Genomic DNA, 17393 nt, shown 5'->3' with positions numbered 1-17393 from the left:
AGTGCCAAATTGACAAGGAGACTGGCAAGACAGTTAAGAGAAGAAAGAGAAAACCAGAGAGTAGGACCAACACAATAAGAAAAATAAAATGACCAGACAACAAAAGTAGAAAGAATAATTTTATTTTCAATTTATTGATTGGAATATGTCAGTTTTTGGAATAAGCATCTACCACAACTGGTTTTAGACATGGTTGGGGCCTGTGAAAAAAAACCCTCACTCATTGGCCTTCAATCTCTAGCACTACGGTGGTAAATCTCCAGCGTTAGGATGGGCCACCCTTGGCGTCTCTGATGGAGCAGCAATGCTGAGAACCAGGGAAGCAAGGGTTTGAATCCTACTTCTGCCATGACACTGCTTATGACCTTAGGAAGTCACGTCCAGATTCTGCATAGGTCACCCAAATTTGGGTGCAGATCCCAGATTCACCTATAAACTAGTTAATTAGGTGCTAACAATCAATTATTGAAGTTAACAAGCACTTAATTGGCAGTGATTGGGAATTATGCATGGATCTGTCCTATGCCCTATTCTATCACATGCGTGCCTAAATTTCATTGCGCACAACTCCAAAGAGGGCACAAATATTTACACCAGTGTTTGGCAAGTGTAAATGCTTCGTGCCCAAACTTAGGCATGAAATGCATGCTAAGCTAGTCTAATATAATAATTCGCACCTCCAACGTTCTGAAGCTGACTCCGTGGCAGTGAAGCCGTGTAGTGTTCGTAGGGCTTGTAATCGCCCAGGGAAAGAAACATGGCGTCAGAAGGAGAAGGGACCAACCACAGGCCTCGCACTTGCTCTCAGTGCCCCGCCCTCGGAGGGAAGGGAAGGCTGCATATAATATTCACCCACCGGAAGTTCGTTCCCTCCCTCCGAGTTCCAGGGTCATTGTCTGTCCCCCCTCCCTCCCAGTTCCAGGGTCGTCGTCCCTCCCGCCCGCCCGCCCTCCCTTCCAGTTACAGGCCCCCTCCCTCCGAATTTTAAAAGTCATCCTGACTTACCTCGCGCGGTAAAAAGCGTGCAGGCTCGACACTTACTTCAGTTTTCCCTTCTCTGTCTCTCAGCTCTGGTCCCGCCCTTGTGGAAACAGAAAATGAGGGCGGGACCAGAGCTGAGAGACAGAGAAGGGAAAACTGAAGTGCCGAGCCTGCATGCTTTTTACCGCTGCTGCCGGCTGCCATAACCCCAACAAGGTAAGTCAGGATGACTTTTAAAATTTGGAGGGAGGAGGCCTGGAACTGGAAGGGAGGGAGGGAGGGACGACGACCCTGGAACTGGGAGGGAGGGACGACGACCCTGGAACTGGAAAGAAGGGAGGGGGGACCCTGGAACTGGGAGGGAGGGAGGTCCCTGGAACTGGGAGGGAGGACCCTGGAACTTCCCTTAAAAACATTAATGGCAGAAGGTGATTACCTTGCTAGTGCCCGTTTCATTTCAATGAGAAACGGGCTTTTTTTTTACTAGTATTCTATAAATGATGCTCCACACAGTGTGGATCACCCCGGTGCCTAACCTTAGGTGCCATTTATTGAATCTAGCCCTTTCTCTCCCACTGCTTCAGATACCCACTTAGATTGTAAGCTCTTTGGGGCAGGAGCATATTGTACCAGAATCCTCATCACCACTGTACAGTGCTGTGTATATCCAATAGCGCAATTTAAAAAATTAATATTAGAATAAGTATTATAAAAAAGCCACAACACTAACCACTTTACTAGACAGACTGGATGGGCCACAATGGTCTTTATGTGCTGCCATATAAGGGAAAGGGGGATGGGTTACAATCAAAGTGGTTTACATATTATATACAGGCACTTATACCATGTACTAGGGTTACTGATCATCTCTTTTAAAAAATGTGAGCAGCCTGAGCCTTCCCCACTGTTAAATGCCTATTTCAATTGCAAATATTGTATTTGAATTCAAATAACCCTTTAATATCATTCCTGTATTTCTAAGATCTTCCTTTTTCAGTCAGGTGTCCAACCCTCAGAATTGCATCTGTTGTTCACAGTTGGAAAATGAGTTTTTATCAATATGTGCAGAAGATCTGCATAGTTCTACTGTGGAACTGTATCAGCAGAGAAGGAAGCGAGATAATACAGGGGTCCTTTTACAAAGGCATGCTAGCAATTTTAGCGTGTGCTAAAAATAAGAGTGTGCTAAATGGTAGAGATGCCCATATATTCCTATGGGCATCACTAGTGTTTAGCGCGTGCTAAAAATGCTAGTGTGCCTTTTGTAAAAGACCCCACAGAGTTTACTAGCAAACTCCCTCTGTGAGAGCAATTCTATCAGGAGGGCGCTAACATTTAGGCACCAAGAATGTATGTGCACATATGTGTGTAAATGCCAATATTCCAGCTATTATAACATGGTGCCTAATTGCGATGGCATGTGCATTGAAGGTGAATATACACATGGGTGGTGTCTGGGTGAAGCTTGGGCAGCGCACACAGAGGCATATTTTCAAAGCACTTTGGGAGGCTAAGTTCCATAGGTTTCTATGGAACTTTGTGAGGATAAGTGCTTTGAAAATGAGCTTGACAGTCATCTACATAAATTAAACCTGATGTAAGTGGTTGTGCTGAAAATATATACGCTTATTTGCCCTGCTACACTAGTATTCTGTAGAAGAAAGCAGTTTCTTTGTGAACTGTCTGGAACCATGGATTGTGCGGATTATCTTTTTTTTTTTTTTCCCAATAAATAAATAAATAAATAAATATTGTCATTAAGGGGTAAGTTCTATATATGGCACCAAAAAATCATCACCGGAAAAAGTACTATTCTACAAAACATGCTTAAAATTAGGCGCTGTTTGTAGAATAGCGTTTACGCCCAGGAATTGTGCCTAGCTTTAGGTGCAGCCATTAGCATCAACTGAAATGTGGTGCAAATACCCACGTATAAATTTAAGAGGAGATGCCTTTATTCTTTAACTACACACCTAACTTAAAGGAACACCCCCAATCCGCCCTTTTTCAACACGTGTATAAAATTTACACTTGTACATTTCAATTAAATCTAATTAGTACCAATAATTGCTTGTTAAAAGACCAATTATTGGCACTAAGTAGCTTGTTTAATTAAATTGGGCGCATGCCCAAATTTGCATGCACAATTTTTAGTGAATTTTGTAGATTTATGGGGTTAATGTGTGTGTGTTCACATATGTGCATAAATAGCTAGTATACTGCATTCCCACACTTGTCACATAAAACTATGCAGTTCCATATAGAATTATCCCCTACATTTCCAGCACATCTTAAAGTCCATTTCATCTTCATGTTCCTTTTTAAAAATCTCCTTTGTTATAACTGTACTGACAGTAGTAGAAAAGCAAGAATGCTCAGAGAAAGGAGCCTAAAAAACTGGTTTGGCTCAGCCTTGTTCCACATGACCTGAAATCAGCTGACATTTCTCAGGTTACCAGGTAGAGTGCAAACCCGAAATAGTTGTGAATTAAATGCCTGTCTACTGGGAACCGGACCAAAAGCACTTGCACTTTCCAAATAGGCCACCACAGGCACGTCAGACAGTAATCATTTTGTTCATCTGTACTCACCAGGTAGAGGTGAATGTCCTTATGTTCCTCTGACTGCTACTAGATTGAGCTACGCCATATCTACAGCAATTAGATTTATAGTTATAAGTTAGATTAGAAGTGGTGTAAATTGTTTACAGACAATTTATATCTCATAAAATGTTAAGAAATCGTTTATAAATAAAGTTTCATTTTCCTCTTAACAATTTTTTTTTTCAAATGGCCACCTCTTATTATAACTTTTGTCTGTGACAATTTGGATATTTAGGTAAGTATAACTGTAAGTACGAGGAGACCAGAAGTTGGAGGAAACCGGCATCCAGTGCTGCTCCTTATAATCTTTCTGCAAGGGTTTTTGTTATTAATGATCTTTCTGTATTTTCTCCCCTTTCTGCTTTCACTTGGACACCATCCCCATAATTCTATATAGTGTGTCATAAGTTAAGTACCAATTTGACATATAAATTTTGGTGCTCAAACAGCAATTAAATGCCAAAATGGAGATAAATGGCAGTTGCGTGCATAACTGCACATAGACAGTATTCTCTAAGGTAGCACCTAAGTGCTTTAACATGTAATTGCAAAGGGGTGCACGGAAATGGGTGGGGCATGGGCAGGTCACACACATATGCAAAACATTGTGTGTGTAAATGCTAACATTTAGGCGCTAACATTTATACCTGCCTTTTACATGGCATAAGTGATAGTGCTTAAATATTGGTGTGCAAATACTAACTTGCACTCTATTCTGTAACAGATTCTGTGGCCCTCGATGCCTTCAGCTATTTAGGCCCCAAACTTTAGAACTCCCCTGTCTCAAGTCTGAATCTTCTCTCTGCAAGTTTAAATCTTCTCTTCAAACTTTTATTTTCCGTGAGGCCTTCAATCTCCCCCCTGTTATTACCTCTTTCTTACTTCATCCACTCCCTCCCCTCCTTTCTTTATTCTATTTTTTAACATTCAATTAATTATTTTTAATGCTGTAAATCACATAGACGCGATTGTTGGTTACTTTGAGGTGTCACAATCTCAGGTTCAAAACATACAGTCACTAGAATGTGAGCCCTTAGGCTACTGTCGAGGAGCGGCAGCAGCAGGCAGAAACCCCCAGCCTGGACTGGGCAAACAGGCAAGGCTGGAGTTGGAATCTTGGAATGGACCTGGCCAGAATGACAGGACAGGAACTGCAGCTGTAGGCAGACAATGCTGGAACCACAGGACTGGGATAACAGGAGGCAAAAAGGACTGGAGCAGCTCCGGGTTTCACCCGCTCTGACCGCCGTTCCCCAGAGGTTGAGCCTCTAGGTGCGGGCGGCCTGCAGGACTTACAGGATGGAGCTGGACTGGATCAGGATTCAAGGGCAGACTAGGCAGACAGGGCATACATAAAGGCTTGGCAGAAGCAGGGTTCAGGATATGCATACAAGCTTGGCAGAAGCCTGGGTTTAGGATATACATACAAGCTTGGCAGGAGCAGGGGTTTAGGATATACAGTGGGGGAAATAAGTATTTGATCCCTTGCTGATTTTGTAAGTTTGCCCACTGACAAAGACATGAGCAGCCCATAATTGAAGGGTAGGTTATTGGTAACAGTGAGAGATAGCACATCACAAATTAAATCCGGAAAATCACATTGTGGAAAGTATATGAATTTATTTGCATTCTGCAGAGGGAAATAAGTATTGATCCCCCACCAACCAGTAAGAGATCTGGCCCCTACAGACCAGGTAGATGCTCCAAATCAACTCGTTACCTGCATGACAGACAGCTGTCGGCAATGGTCACCTGTATGAAAGACACCTGTCCACAGACTCAGTGAATCAGTCAGACTCTAACCTCTACAAAATGGCCAAGAGCAAGGAGCTGTCTAAGGATGTCAGGGACAAGATCATACACCTGCACAAGGCTGGAATGGGCTACAAAACCATCAGTAAGACGCTGGGCGAGAAGGAGACAACTGTTGGTGCCATAGTAAGAAAATGGAAGAAGTACAAAATGACTGTCAATCGACAAAGATCTGGGGCTCCACGCAAAATCTCACCTCGTGGGGTATCCTTGATCATGAGGAAGGTTAGAAATCAGCCTACAACTACAAGGGGGGAACTTGTCAATGATCTCAAGGCAGCTGGGACCACTGTCACCACGAAAACCATTGGTAACACATTACGACATAACGGATTGCAATCCTGCAGTGCCCGCAAGGTCCCCCTGCTCCGGAAGGCACATGTGACGGCCCGTCTGAAGTTTGCCAGTGAACACCTGGATGATGCCGAGAGTGATTGGGAGAAGGTGCTGTGGTCAGATGAGACAAAAATTGAGCTCTTTGGCATGAACTCAACTCGCCGTGTTTGGAGGAAGAGAAATGCTGCCTATGACCCAAAGAACACCGTCCCCACTGTCAAGCATGGAGGTGGAAATGTTATGTTTTGGGGGTGTTTCTCTGCTAAGGGCACAGGACTACTTCACCGCATCAATGGGAGAATGGATGGGGCCATGTACCGTACAATTCTGAGTGACAACCTCCTTCCCTCCGCCAGGGCCTTAAAAATGGGTCGTGGCTGGGTCTTCCAGCACGACAATGACCCAAAACATACAGCCAAGGCAACAAAGGAGTGGCTCAGGAAGAAGCACATTAGGGTCATGGAGTGGCCTAGCCAGTCACCAGACCTTAATCCCATTGAAAACTTATGGAGGGAGCTGAAGATGCGAGTTGCCAAGCGACAGCCCAGAACTCTTAATGATTTAGAGATGATCTGCAAAGAGGAGTGGACCAAAATTCCTCCTGACATGTGTGCAAACCTCATCATCAACTACAGAAGACGTCTGACCGCTGTGCTTGCCAACAAGGGTTTTGCCACCAAGTATTAGGTCTTGTTTGCCAGAGGGATTAAATACTTATTTCCCTCTGCAGAATGCAAATAAATTCATATACTTTCCACAATGTGATTTTCCGGATTTAATTTGTGATGTGCTATCTCTCACTGTTACCAATAACCTACCCTTCAATTATGGGCTGCTCATGTCTTTGTCAGTGGGCAAACTTACAAAATCAGCAAGGGATCAAATACTTATTTCCCCCACTGTACATACAAGCTTGGCAGGAGCAGGGTTCAGGTTATACACACAAGCTGGGCAGAAGCAGGGTTCAGGATATACACACAAGCTGGGCAGAAGCAGGGTTCAGGAAATACACACAAGCTGAGCAGAAGCAGGGTTCCAAACAGAGGGAAGAAAGCTGAAAGCAGACAGGGTAGAACAGGAGCAGGTCACCTGCACAGCAGAGAGCTAATTAGTGACAATGCAGATGCACTAAACTTAAGGAGCCCTTAACAAGCCATTAACCAGCAAGTAGGAAACCCTGGCATGCACTAAACACTTTTTTCAGAGGACAGTAGCAGCTAATGAAAACGGAATGCAGATGAGCAAATCGTGTAGAAACCCTATTGTAATGAGATGCACTAACCTTTTCCTATTGCCTTAACGCTGGAAAATCTAACGAGAGGTCTGTACCTCTCATTGGGGCTGTGCGGGATTAGAAAAATTATTAAAATGTAAAAAAAAAAAATTGGGGGGGGGGGGGGGCACTTGGCCTCAACTGTACATACTTGGATGTCCCTCCCTTACTTCCAGGTCTCTGAGCTGAGTGAAGCACGGCCAAAAAGGACGTTTTTATTATTGCATGGGGGGGGGGGGGGCACACAAAATGGACGTTTGTTTGAAGCGAAGCTTTATTTAAAAAAATTAAACAGGCTCCGATGCTGCAGGCTCTTTTTTGGACATTCAACCCCACAATAATAAAAACGTCCTTTTTGGCTGTGCTTCACTCAGCTGAGAGACCTGGGGCTGCCTAAAGTTATGATTTTAATGCAGGGGGGAGTGGGGAGCAGTGGCGACCTCGGGTGGGGGAGGGCAAGGCTGTCAATAAAGGACATGTTTGTTTGTTTTTCTGACGTCCTTGGCATGCGCAGAGCAGCCAGCATAATGTTTGGCTGCTCTGCGCATGCTCTACCGGCGGATTATCCTACGGTTTATCGAAGGATTAGAGAATGCAAGTGAGCTGCAACGAGCAGCTCATTTGCATTCCCTTTCCTTCGTGCATAGCCGTTCCATACCGATTTGTTATGGAATTCGGTACGGAACGGCTCTAACGAGGACTTTTGTGCATCCCCCCCATAGTGTGCCAAAACGTTTTCACATATTCCTTTTAGCTCTGCTTGTATTTTAAGCAGTGAATCACAAGCAAAAAGCTAGCAGTTTAATTTTTAATAGACACCAGGGCAGATGATGATAGTATAGGTCACATTACGCTCTCTGGTCAAAATAGGTCATGGTAGGTTATGTTCTAGCACATACTTATTTCATTATGTGTTGCCTAGAGGAAGGAAAGTTCAAACATGAGCATAAATTGCAACACTTGTAGTAACTAGTACATTTTTACAAGCAGCAGTGTATCTGTTTCTTGGCTTTATTGCTTCTTTTGTTTGATTTTATTCCTAAATCTCCAGCTCTGAAATTTCTAAATTAGATGTACAAACATTTCTTTAAATGCAGACTCAGCAGCTGTGTGCCACAAATCATCCCATTCAAATAGCCAGCATAGTTCACGGTCTGTCTAGTTTTCCAATGTTCCGGACATTTATTTCAGGTAATTTGTCCTAGGGTTATGTTTCGATAAACTAAAATTTCATGGAACAAAAGACTGATACAGCAGATTAGAAAATGAATAAATTTCTAGCATAGTTTGAAGGTTATAAAACAGAGCAGTGAAACACACTCACTACCACTGCATATTTAACATTAGGTAGATATCGATGATTTATGAGATTAACTTCAAAGTTAACTACATAAATCACTGACTTCAAAATCTTGGGACCGTTAATAACATGCATGGACAAAAGTTATGTATGTATGTGAAAGCAGCTGGGAGGCGTTCTGCAGGGGGAGCTAAAATTTACCTGGATAGCCCTGAAAACCACATTAAGTGTGGACTGAGAATCCACTTAAAGATAACCAGATAAATCATCTGGTATCTTTAAGTGGATTGAGTCCCACTGAATATCAACTCCTTGTGACTTTGAGCCAGTCATAGCAGTCTACTCTGCTTATCCTCACTACATATTCCTAATTTCTCCATTAATTTTCTCTCAAGAAATGGCAGCTTTCTCTACATTCAAACTACATTGCGATACAGTTTCCATTAGAAACATTGCATAAAACATGATTCATTACCCCTTCCTCCAGATCATTTATGGCTATATAAATAGCATGGGTGCCAGAACAGATCCTTGGGGCACTCCACTGGTGACTGTCTGTTTCCTTTGTTTTAGCAGGTCCCTTGTGCGTCAGATGACCTCACCCATGTGTGTCTGACACATCCTGCTTATCCAAGGAAAAACCTGTTCTTGCCTGGCAACAAAGTAAATTCCCTCAGGCATAGAACTAGTATGAAATTAAGCTGAAATTTACAAACAGCTACCTGAAAACTAGTGCTAAGCTTTTTTTCTTTTTCACAAATAACCTGATTGTCCTCTCAACCCTTTTTTCACAACTGCACTCTACGTCTGTCACCTGTGCAATACACCTGTAAGTTGGAAATACAATGGATAAGGGAATGCAGGTATAATCTGCTACGTACTGAGGATAGCCTCAGAGGAGGTACACAAAAAGGTGGATAAATTGCACACACACATACAAAACTATAAATTGAAGAGTGCTGATGGATGGGTGGGAAGGAGGCAAAATGCACTCAAGGCTTTCATTGGAATGACACATAAGAATAAAACCACTTGAAAGCCCTAGAAAAAGTATATCTTCACACCTGGGGTGTCTTAATACCCCGTTATATGGTGATTTGCCCCAAATAAAATATATGCAGAAAAGCATAAGAGCAAAATAGATAAAAAGCACAAACAGCCATGGGGGTAACTGGGCCTACAACCACTGCCATCTTTTTGCCCCTGATCCCAACCTCAAAATCCTTTGCTTCAACGTAGCAGAATCAGCTCCAGACAGTAGCAAAAAGGAGGAGAGGCACATACTTCTATAGCTGAAGGGAAAGGACCACCATTCAGCTTATTTATCAGCAGGCCTTACAGAAACCTACCACTTCAGGAGCACCAACGTCTAACTTGGAACCACTGCTGTAGGGGCTACTGGCAGACCTACTGTATTCCAGTGCACCCACTTGTTCCATGAGGGACCACAGCTGTATGCCCAATAAACCAGTCAACCTTGGCTGACCACATTAAAGGATGGGAGGCTCAAAGTTGTACCACCTTGGACAGTGTGTCCATCACCAGTACCTATATTCATCATGTTCAAAAGGATTTTGATTCTGGACTTCCAGTACTAGGTATACATAGAGGGGCATAATCGAACGCAAACGCCTATCTCCATGGGCGTCTATGTCTGAAAACGGGTACGTGAAGAGGCGGGACAGACCGTATTTTTAAAAAAATGGACGTTTTTGAGCTGGGCGTTTGTTTGTTTTTTAGCGATAATGGAAACTAAAAACGCCCAGCTCAAAAACGTCCTAATCCAAGCCATTTGGTCATGGGAGGGGCCAGGATTCGTAGTACACTGGCCCCCCTGATATGCCAGGACACCAACTGGGCACCCTAGAGGTCAGTGCGGTGGACTTCAGAAACAGCTCCCCCATGCATAGCTCCCTTACCACGGGTGCTGAGCACCCAACCCCCCTCCCCCAAAACCCACTACCCACAAATGTACAACAATACCATAGCTCTTAGGGGTGAAGGGGGCACCTACATGGGGTACAGTGGGTTTTGGAGACCTCCCATTTACCAGCACAAGTGTTACAGGTAGGGGGGATGGCCCTAGGTCCACCTGGCTGAAGTGCACTGTGGTACCCACTAAAAGTGCTCCAGGGACCTGCATACACGCAGGCCTCTAGGACTTGTTGCTGCTATATAACATTGGCACACCAGTTGACACCTGAAGACTAATCTCTCCGAAAACGTCCTTTATTGGAATAAGCACGCTTACTCACAGTTAACTGCAGATCAGAGGTTGTGCCCCACTGGCAACGAGTCTCCCTGGTACTGAGATGAGCAGTAGGTCAGAGCTGGCAGAATGCTGTACAATGTCCTCTTTCAGCCACATTCAAGGTAAGAACTAAGTTCTGTAACGTGGCTAACACGTGAAAGGATCTAAAACTGGCTTACAAAAATGGCCACTACCTCATGGACTAACAGAAACAAAACAGGGCACACTCTGACCCAGTAAGCAGGGGGAAAAGCACCATGGGAGTACAGCCTACCAACTACCAACATCGTGAGCATTTACCACAAGCTAGTGGAATCACGGAGCCCAATACCCTACACCCACATAACAGAAAAGGTGTCACACTCACCCGAGAGCCACATCAGAACCAGGGAAAGGCTGTCACAGGATAGAACACATTCTGCTGTCATAGAGGTGGGTACGGCATTTGAGGCTGGCAAAGAGGCTGGAAAAAAAGTTTTTAAAGTGGGTTTTTTTTGGTGGGAGGGGGTTAGTGACCACTGGGGGAGTCCGGAGAGGTCATCCCCGATTCCCTCCAGTGGTCATCTGGGCAGTTGGGGCACTTTTTTGGGACTTGTTCGTGAAAAAAAAGGGTCCAAAAAAAGTGACCCAAAATCGTGGTAAAAACGCCTTTTTTTTTCGATTATCAGCTAAAGACGCCCATCTCTCCTCAGCCGATAACCACGCCCCAGTTCCGCCTTCACCACGCCTCCAACACCCCCGTCAACTTTACCCATTTCCGCGACGGATTGCAGTTGGAAACGCCCAAAATCGGCTTTCGATTATACCGATTTGGACGCCCATGGGAGAAAGACGCCCATCTCCCGATTTGGGTCGCAATATAGGCGTTTTTCTCTTTCGATTATAAACAGGATAATGAACTTTATCGCTTAACATTAAGCACCCTGGAAGAAAGTGACATGTCTAATGTTTCAAGGGGCTGTTAATTTCCAGTCCTAATTTGGAGCAAATGCTTACTCGGAGCAGTGTGTGTATGTGTGTGGTGGTGGTGGTGGGGGGGGGGGGTCATCAGAGGGAGTGGCTACTCTTACAGTGATCCAGTCATGCATTCATTATATAGAAGACACACCGTCTCTCTCATATAATAATATGATTATATACATTTTTTTAGAAGGAAGGAAACATCTCACTATTTCTTTTGTTTAGAATCTGTATTGAGAAGGGAATTCACTATTTCATATTTAATTTCATCTCCAGCATCATTTTAAGGAAACTACTGTTACATACAGATGTATATTATACACAACCACTCTCCCGGTCCATTCTCTATATTCTAGATTTGGTGGGTACATATAACATATTGTAAACACAGAGAACTTCTGATCTTTGCGTTTTATTTCTTGTGCACTTTTACATTTAAAAATGACTCACAATAAGCGAGCCTTCTGTTTTATTTATAGGATGATATTTATACCTTATGTGAAACTATTTTGTTTAAACAAACTATCGACTATATACAATCAGCTATATACCAAAAGGTTAGTATTATTTGGAGCATACTATATGTGTTCTTTACTTTTGGTTTTATGTTTGTGTAAAATATCTTTGACATTTTTTTGTTTTTTTATTTGGGTACACTACACCTCGTAAGTTCGTCTTGAGATATATGTAATTTTTGAAACCTGAATGTCTTTAAATGTGTTCATATATATTTATCTTTATGTACAATATTTTTTTATTTATCTATTCATTTTATTTTTTTTTATTTTTGTATACAACACCATTTTATTAACAAAGTTTATTAACATAATTTGTTCTTATCTATAAAATTAGATCGTTTTGGTAATGTATATCTATGTATTTATAATTCTCTCATATATTTCAATATGGACTCTGTCTATTGATGTATATATTTTTAAGTCGTGCCTTTGTTATATATATGTGCAATCATTTTGGCATTCATCCATGGACTCATAAATATTTGGATTAGTTGAATGAGTTTAATTATTTTATATGTTTACTTTCTTTACATATGTATTGATTCTTTATATATGTTTTTAACTCTCACATGTTTTCCTTTCAAAGATATGTTTTTTTATGGCATTGTTGATTTTTATTGATTTTCTTGTATGTTTTTAAACGCTTTGTTTCATAGACTCCTGAGGAAGGCGTGTGATAGCGCCGAAACACAGCTGTGTTGAGTCGCATCTTTCTTGTTTTTCTTGCAATAAAGAATTGATTCTCAACAGACGTCTCCTCCGGTTTTTCAGAAGAGCCTACCCTTCCTACTTCTTGCTTCCGCATCTTTTCACGTAGGAAACCAGTGTACCTCCACCCTCCTGGTGGTATCTTCTGTTCTAGTAAGGTAGTTTCTCCCTTCCCTGGGCTTCCTTAACCCAACTCTGACCCTGCCTTTTATACTTCCTAGCAGCTGTCCTCCTAGCGCCACCCCTGCCATGTCACTTCCTCATTGGGCAGGACTATGGGGGTTAAGGTGGTTCTGACTCTGTGGAAGAGTCTTCTCAAGCGAAAGGGGCAGCATCCTATAGACTCCCTCACAAGGCCAAATTTAAAGCTTGGCAGATTGGGTGAGATGTACAAGCATTCCATTTATGTGGTAGAGCAAAACCTAAGAGTAAAAAGATATTTAGTAACACAGATTTTGCCCAGTGAGTTCCTTTTGAAGAAACCAACCCATGCTGGTATTGTGCTTGAACTACCCTAGCGAGAAAGCGTTGATTGTTCACTGTGGGCTCATTTTCAAAAGAGAAGGATGTCCATCTTTCGACATAAATAGGAAGATGGACGTCTTTCTCCCAGGGACATCAAAATCGGTATAATCAAAGCTCGATTTAGGACGTCTTCAACTGCACTCTGTCGCAAGGACGGCCAAAGTTCAAGGGGGCATGTCGGAGGCGTAGCGAAGGCGGGACTTGGGCGTGCCTAACACTTGGACGTCCTTGACCCATAATCGAAAAAAACAAGGATGTCCCTGACGAGCACTTGGATGTTTTCACCCAGTGTCACAACTGTCAGGAATGGTGAGCCCTTGGACAAAAGCCGGAGCTTTGGCAGACAAATCACCTAGGCTGGTACAGGCAGGAATCACAACAGACTGGACTAAGATAAACTAACAGACTCAACACAGGCAGGACAGAGGTAACTAAACACAATGGACTAAACAAGGACCGGATCCAGATGAGGCAAGCAAAAGAAGGCAAAGGGGCCAGAACTGGAACCCAGACAGGACAAGACAAAACTTGGAACTGGATTAAAACTGGGACTGGGATCCAGAAATGCAAGACAAGGCAACACATGGAAGTAAATTAAAACTGGGTCCAGAAAAGGGCAAGACAAGGTCAAGGCAAGAACTGGATCCAGACAGGACTAGACTGAAAGAGACTAAACAAAGCACAACTAGACAGGCAAAACAGGGCAGGAGCTAGGCAACAGAATAACTGAAGCAAGACAATACACAAGGCAGGAACAGGATTCAGGATTCTCAAACAGGCTTGGCTGGAACTGGATTCTGGAACAGGACTCTGAAACTGGCTTGGCTGGAACAGGATTGAAACTGGCTTCGCTTGACTGGAACAGGATTCTGAAACAGCTTGGCTGGAACAGGATTTTAGAAGAGGAAAAGTGTAGAGACCCTAGATTTCAGCTCATTGTGATTCCACAGTGACTTGTGGTGGCTTTATCTTCACCTCTTAGTTTATAGAAAGGAGGTATTCTCCTTGAGCAGTATTATAATTATAATCATGGGGGGGGGGGGGGATTAGTTTTGGATGAAACTTGCCAGGAGTGTAAAACACTGAGCACAGTTCAGATTCTTGTTATTGGCTCCTGCCTCCTTGGCTGCCGACCTGCATGTGAGAGGAAAGCCCATCCAGCCCAATGGCCCTATCCAACTAACCTCAGCATAACTAGTATGGAGAAAGACAAAAGACAAACACACTCAACGCATGGCAACAAATATATAGAAAATACAAATACGCAATAAAACAAACCAAAAGGTCCTACTACAAAACCAAATTAGGACCGGACTACAAAGATATGAAGAAACTATTCCAACTCGTAAATAAGTTACTAGACACCACTCCTATCACCACAACCAACACAGACATCCCACCCGCAGACAAACTTGATAACTACTTTAACAAAAAAATAATAAAACTATGCAGCACACTTCCTCATCACAATACCGACATTGAAATCTTCTTCAACGATTTGGACCCATCCTCCGAAGGATACCCAGCTGACCGCATTTGGACAACATTTAATCTCCTCAGCACCGAATCAGTTACACAAGCGACTCACAGGTTCGCCAAGACCCACTGAAAACTGGATACATGTCCCAGTCATCTATTCAAGTCTGCTCCAGACTGCTTCATAGCAGACCTTACATCCTATCTAAACTTCATGTTACAACAAGGTCTCTTCCCTGAGGAACATGGCAACATCCTACTCACCCGAATACCAAAAGACGCCAAGAAAAGCACAAACGATATCACCAATTACCGCCCAGTTGTGTCTATCCCATTAGTAGTAAAAATGATGGAGAACTTCATGACTAAACAGCTTACAGAATACCTGGACAAGTTCTCAACACTACATAATTCACAATCAGGATTCTGATCCCACCATAGCACCGAAACTGTCCTAGTCACCCTCCTGGCCAAATTCAAGCAGGAGATTGCCACAGGCAAAAGCATACTTCTCCTCCAGTTTGACATGTCGAGCGCATTTGACATGGTAAACCACAACATACTACTAAGAATACTAGGGCACTTTGGGATTGAAGGAAACGTACTTAACTGGATCAAAGGCTTTCTAACCACCAGAACTTATCAAGTAAAATCAAAGTCAAACATATCACCACCGTGGAAAGCAGTCTGCGGAGTACTTCAAGGATCACCATTATCACCAATACTCTTCAACGTGATGATGATTCCACTGGCACAGTCCTTATCCAACTGAGGCCTTAACCCATTCATTTACGCAGATGATGTTACAATATACATCCCCTTCAGATAAGATCTGACAGAAATAACCAACAAAATCAACGATAGTCTGAACATCATGGACTCCTGGGCAAACTCATTCCAACTGAAACTGAACACCGAAAAAAACACATTGTCTCATCCTCTCCTCTCCATATAACAAATACAAACCCACAACCATAAATACTCCAGGACATACCCTCCCTACCTCGGACAGTTTGAAAATACTCGGTGTCACACTCGATCGCAACCTTACCCTCGAGAGCCAAGTAAACTCTGTAACAAAGAAAATGTTCTATTCAATGTGGAAGCTCAAATGATTAAAACCTTTCTTCCCAAGAGCAACTTTTCGATACCTAATACAATCAATGGTCCTAAGCCATGCAGATTATTGCAACGGAATCTACGCGGGATGCAAAGAACAACTTATACAAAAAAATTCCAGACTGCCCAAAATACAGCAGCCAGCCTGATATTCAGCAAAACATGCTTTGAAAGTGCCAAACCCCTCCAAGAAAAGTTGCATTGGCTCCCAATCAAAGAACGGATCATCTTCAAAATCTGCACCTTAGTCCACAAAATCATGTACGGCGTAGTCCCAGGATACACGACAGCCTACCCCAACGACCCCACGTAACCCTCTTCACCTACTAACACAGCATGACTATGATTGAACAGGACATCACGCAATCTTCATCCATTCCGACCCTCCACTTATACCTCATACGATCACTATACAACTTTGTATTTGTTATCCACCGACTGGGCAAACGCCTTTGACGGTACTATGTAAGCCACATTGAGCCTGCAAATAGGTGGGAAAATGTGGGGTACAAATGCAACAAATAAATAAATAAAATAAATAAACTACAGAAGAGAGTTCTGTCTACTCAAACCAGACAATGTCGTTAAGGGAAATATAGGAGCATTTAGCAGTGATGGCAGCCACTTAAGCTCTGTACTGTTACCGGGATAGAGGGAAAGAGGATCCCACTGTACCCACGTGGGGTACAGGAACAAAGGAGAAGCAGGACATAATTGTGTATTTCCAGTAGGACCCTTATCTCTACAGGAGCTGAGTTGCTTACAGCCACAGGTTTCTGACCAGGATGAAATCACCAGTAGTGCACTTATGAAGTCTCTATCCTTGAGTCTCTCAGCACCAATAGCAAAGTGTAAGTAATAACTTATTTGAATCTGAGTATATAATCTACTACACCCATTACTGAGGATAGTCAATGAGAGAACAGAGAAATATATAAGGAAGGAGAAAGGTAGAAAAGGAGATAAAGATATTTTATAAATACTGTTTGTACTTTGCCTCTGTTAAGGTAACTGCCTCTTCTGTTGTTGTCCCTAATAATTACCTAAAGAGACTTTCAAGTAAATGTTTCGTTCAGAACATCTCTTCTTGTGTGGTCTATCATTAATGACCAAAAAGAGTGTACAGCGTGTGTGGTAAAACTGCCTGTGACTCTAGGATTTTGTCAGTCCCAGCTCTGGTCCTGAATCAATAAATATTTTATGTGAGTGATCCCCCTTACACTCTCCGGGCATACATAGGGATTGCCCTTACACCTCTATAGCAGCTGAACTACTTCAGAACACTTAGGAAGAACCCCTTTAGCCTCCGGTGCTTTCCAAAATTCTCTTCCAGCTGGCTTCTCCTTCAGATCCTCCTTGGGGTTGGCAACCTCTTACACCCACCTTATCCCTGAGTTAGCTCTAGCTAGCCTAATTATCTAGCTATCAGAAAGGTGACTGCCCTTCTGCCTCTGAGCCTCCCAGGGCTCCATCAGCAACTCTGCTACCTCTGGCAGAGTTTTCTCCAGTAACTCCATCTAACCCTTAGAGA

The sequence above is a fragment of the Microcaecilia unicolor genome, chromosome 4 (assembly GCF_901765095.1).
Source record: "Microcaecilia unicolor chromosome 4, aMicUni1.1, whole genome shotgun sequence".
Taxonomy (NCBI): domain Eukaryota; kingdom Metazoa; phylum Chordata; class Amphibia; order Gymnophiona; family Siphonopidae; genus Microcaecilia; species Microcaecilia unicolor.
This window is presented reverse-complemented; position numbering follows the sequence as displayed.